This window comes from Ovis aries, chromosome 13 (genome assembly GCF_016772045.2).
Source record: "Ovis aries strain OAR_USU_Benz2616 breed Rambouillet chromosome 13, ARS-UI_Ramb_v3.0, whole genome shotgun sequence".
In the NCBI taxonomy this organism is placed as follows: Eukaryota; Metazoa; Chordata; class Mammalia; order Artiodactyla; family Bovidae; genus Ovis; species Ovis aries.
The window spans coordinates 33522840-33527842 of record NC_056066.1 but is presented as its reverse complement, the minus strand read 5'-3'; the positions used below and the strand labels follow the sequence as shown (position 1 = coordinate 33527842).

The 5003-nt window shown below is 43.5% G+C and overlaps 1 long non-coding RNA gene across 1 annotated transcript; it reads left to right on the top strand.

Moving 5' to 3' along the window:
• The first annotated feature begins 484 nt into the window (after positions 1–484).
• Positions 485–4268, top strand: LOC121816316 (uncharacterized). Its single transcript, XR_006055850.2, has 2 exons — positions 485–715; positions 1354–4268. It is a non-coding gene; the product is annotated as an uncharacterized LOC121816316 (long non-coding RNA).
• The last annotated feature ends 735 nt before the right edge of the window (positions 4269–5003 follow it).

Sequence of the window (5003 nt, the reverse complement as noted above, 5' to 3'; positions counted from 1 at the left end):
GGGTGGGGGGAGTTGGTGAAATCGGAACCCGGGCTCTGAATGAAGGGGAGCAGATGTCCCTGTGTTGCTGGGAGGCCCGGGTGGCCTGCTGTTCAGACGGCGATCGTCGGGGCGCTGACCTTCCGGGGCCGCAGTCCGTCTCGGTGCAGATGGCCTGCCCACCCTGCCCGCTCCTCGGCTCGGGGCCCGCGGCAGCCGGCGGGTCGGGGGCCGGAGGGAGCCGTCTGCGTTGTTGTGGGGGGGTGGGGGGAAGAGGTCGGGGAGGGGGCCCGCGGGGCCCCGGGCGGGAGGGCAGGGCCAGCCCCGCGCACAAAGGAGCCCTGGCGGCGGCCCCTTGGAGGACAATACAGCCCTGGGGCGCCGGGGGCTGCGCCGCGCTCCAGCTGCCTCTTCACAACGAGGCCTGCAAACGTGCCCACTTGATTCTAAATCCTCTTAGGCGCTCGCGGTGTGAACCGGGAAGGGGGTGGCCCTCCAAGCCTTTGCAATCCCAGGCCTGGAGCCTGGCGCTCGGCGAGCGGTTTGCACCACGCATGCAAATCGAGTTGGCGTCTTAGAGACGTGGGCAGACTCTGTTGGGTTACCAGCAAACGCCCCGATACGGCCCTATAGTGCCACGCGGGATCCCGAAAAATTTGCAGGGTGTTTCCCCTGGAAAGACTTCCTGTTAAGTGTTCAGAAAAGCCAGCTGAGCTGCGCGTCATTAGTCACCCAGGTATTTACACTGTTTTTCCTATTTCCTTTCTGTCTTGGCCTCTGTGGTCAGTGGTATAAAATTCCTAGGAACTCCCACCTAAACACCAGCTTCCTGTTTATGCTCTCAGTGGCTTTAATGTCTAGCTGTTGAAAGCAGTTGACCAAGCCTCTATGAAACGACTAGCGGAGGTTTGCAGGTGAACAGAGAGAGGAGAAAAAAAAACAAAACCAAATGGGTAGGTCAAAGGTTCGGGTTCATTTTTAATCACTTATGTCAGAATCACAGGGGGAAAAGGTAAAAGTGAAGTGTAATTTGATGCCCAAGATCATGGTTCAGTTTTATTTGGTCCCTGTGTCTACAGGAACTTGTAAAATATGATGGAACCTGTAAAATATGATACCTAAACTAGGAACGTTTTCCTTTCTAGCAGGTTAAAGCCTCCCCCCACCCCAATATGGCATGACACTTGTGTTATGAAAGGTTAAAATTCTCACAAAAGCTCAGTCTGTGAGCGCCTGTATGTGCCTTGCAGCTCCTAGGGCTGCTTCCTTAAGTGCCTGCAGCAAAATGTTGCATTTCTGTAGCTACCTGAACTGCAGCTTCCCCAACCTGAAAAGAACCTGAAAGGGCACTTACTCAGCTCTTTTCTGATGCAGAATTCCCTGTAGGACTCCCGGGATGTGAAGAACTACTCCCTGATAGGATCCCTCTGGAATTCCTTACATCAGAAGACAGCATCTTTCCTTGACAATCTGATTTTTTTGGTTTGTTTTCTATCCATAAAACTGGATCCGCCTCTACTTATGGAACCATGGAGAATTGATCAAATTTCTATTTTACATGATATTACCCTTCAGATGTTTGGAGACAGTCCCCACACCCTCACCCCCAGTCTTCTTCCAGCTAAACACCTGCAGATCCTTCACGAGTCTGTCCCATGGGTCTGATTCCTGCACCATCCGAGTTATGCAGAGATGCTTCAGTTCACCTGAGTTCCTCTGAAACTGAAGATGGTGTTTCAATCATGCAGAAATTCAACCTAGGAGGCAGCACTGGAGAAATATGGCTTAAAACCAACAGGGAAAAACAGTCCAACCATGGCCAAGTTATTCAGACAAAAATAAATTCTGGTTTTCCATTTTAGTCTTTTTCTACGCTGAGGCTAGTCATGCCCAGCTCAGTTATGAAGCCCAGGAAAGAAGGAAAAAGCTGTATGGCAGACTAGCACTGAGCCTTTCATATTCTTGCATTTTATCCTCAAAAAACCCTCTAAGTGGGTACTATTGTTATTCCTCTTTTACTGGCTCCAAGGTCAAAGAATCCACGCAAGGTCACACTGCTAGCAGGGGGCAGAGTGAGGTCTCTAGCCTGTGAACTGCACTTCCATCGCTCGAAGCTGCTGCCTGGGGTCCATCCTGAAAACCGAGGTCCTGGATTGGATGTGTTTTTCTGCGTGTTCTATGACATGCAGCTTCAATTCAAGGCCAGTTCGCATACATCCTATTTATACAGCTACAAAAACTTTTGAAATGCAAGTTAAGAACTTTTTGGGAGAAGAGTTCTTTTTGGAAGCAAATGAAACAGAAATTCCAAGTGAGAGCCAAAAGTCATCCCAAACATGGTTTTATTCCAATGGCATTACTTAACGGTAAAGTGTTATATTACCCTTGAATTTCCTGCCTGGGCTCAGGGTAGGCCAGGCCCTGGATGCTTTTTTGCGTTTATCATAGCAAAGCTGTCGCCCCTTACTCACGCTGGCTCTCCAACGTGTCCGTTATTCAAGAAAAAAGGAAAGAATGTTTCCCATACGCGCTGTAATTTTTTTTTTTTCCTCGTGTTGCTCAGTCTGCCAGAACAAAAGTAAAACCACAGAAAGGAGATTTAGATCAGCCTCTTCATCTGCCGGCTGTTATGTTACAGTTTTAGGAGGGGCTGGACATCAAACACTTGAAACTGTCATCCATGCATTCCTTCTTGGAATAAAGCAGCATTGGCGTGGACCCCTGTTACATTATTTTCTACCCCCAAATGTTGGAAACTCTTGCCCTCCAGGAAAATACAGAAGAAAACCCTGAATTAAGATCTGAGAAAGTCTCTTGTGATCTGTAATAAACTGGCACATAATGACATCTGGCCAGATGGATTCTCCACCTTCATAGAGATGTTGCTTGGATGTTTAGTTTTTCTGATTTGTTGATTCTTATAAATAGTGCTTGAGAGAACTTTTTTCTTACTGCCCACCCCCCCCCCAATCACTACCACATATGATTAAATGTTTATTTTCTTTTTTTTAAGTATTTATTTATTTACCTGGCTGCATCAGGTCTTAGTTGCGGCATTCTGGATCTTTCATTGTGGCACACAGACTCTCTTGTTGGACCATATAGGCTTCACAGGGCTCAATAATTGCCTCGAGCGGGCTTAATTCCTGGACAAGGAATCAAACCAGCGTCCCCTGTATTACAAGGCAGATCCTTAACCACTGCAACACCAGGGAAGTCCCTGTTTATTTTCTTCAAACTTAATGGCAACTTAATGCTCTGTTCTTCATGCACTTGTTCGTGGTCTGCCTTCTCTTGAGCATGACTTGTGCATAAGTCAGGTAACCTGGTCTATTTCATTTATTACCTAGCATACCTTGAGTAGGTCCTCAAGAAACGCTTTTTGAATGACTACATCTTTTGTGCCTATATATGTAGCTCTTAATGCAATTTTCTTATTAAGATTAATTCTTTGAGTGGTCAAATTGCTAGAGACAGAAAGAACACAATTGTTTAATAGGTGAAGGGTGTCAATAGGTGAAGGGTGTCAATAGAGGAAGAGAAAAAAGTTCTACAGGTGGATGGTGGTGATGGTGGCCCAACAATGTGAATGTACTTAATGCTTCTGAACAGTACATTTAACGTGGTTACAAATGGTAAATTTTATATGTCTTTTACCACAGTAAAAATAAATGAATACTTTGACTTGCAATTCTTGGGCTAAGAGTAAGTATGTATATTTTAAATTTGGGTGTATATTACTAAACTTTCTTCCAGAAGTTATGCCATTTTGTATGCCAGCTACCAGTGCATGCAAAAACATCTCTAGCATGCTAGCAACATTCAGTCTCTTTATTCTTTGTATTTGGTAGGTAAACACACACACACAAATAACACTATAGTTACTTGTGTAACTATGCTTATTATTAAGGATTGAGTATATTTTCATGTTTGATATTTCTTCTTTGTTTAAAAGCTTATATGGTCTCTGTGTCTGCCCTGCAAATAGATTCATGGACACAAAGAGGGAAGGAGAGGGTGGGATGAATTGAGACTAGCATTGGCATATATACACTACCATGTGTGAAATAGATAGCTAGTGGGAAGCTGCTGTATAGCGCAGGGAGCTCAGCTTGGTGCTCTGTGATGGCCTAGAGGCATGGGACTGGGGTGGGTGGGAGGGGATATATGTATAAGTATAGCTGATTCACTTTGTTCTACAGCAGAAACTAACACAACATTGTAAAGCAGTTATACTCCAATTTAAAGTAAATAAGTAAATAAAATATACCCTTTTGTACCTTAAAAAAGCTTGTGTGTTTCCTTTCCCATTTTTATTGGGCTGTTTGTTTCCTTTTATTGATTTGTAGGAGCTCTGTGTATAGTAAATATATTAGCTCTCAGTCTGTTATACAGTTTGCAAATATTTTTCCCAGTTCATTATTTCTCTCTGTTACTTGTAATTTTCTGCTACATGAGATTTAAAATTAGGTGCTGTATCAATAAAATCTTGGGATGGAAAAGTCCCTTCCTCATTCCAAGATTATAAAAATAGTCATAGCTTTTATCCAGTACATTCATGGCTTTGTACTTTTATACTTAAATTTTTGATGCATCTGTATGTTGATGGTAAAGACTAAGGTAAAGATTCAGTTGAGTTTTCCCTTATCTAATCATTTATTCTATCATCATTTATATAATCCATCTTTTCACTGAGTAATTTGAAATGACATCTTTTTGTTGCAATAAGTAACCATATTCCAAGGTCCGTTTCATTGCTCTATGTATCTTGGCACCTAGATATACTGTTTTATTTAAAACAAGTTACCAATATATTTAGATGGTTCCTATTGCCATAAATCCTGTACTAGTGATGAGCATTTACGAATTAACCGATTGTTGGAAAGATTTTATTTTTAAAAAATATTTGTGTATTTATTTGGTGGTGTTGGGTCTTGGTTGTGGCATGTAGAGTCTTTATTCCAGTCACGCAGGACCTTCTGTTACAGTGCACAGATTCCCTAGTTGTGGCGTGTGGGCTTCAG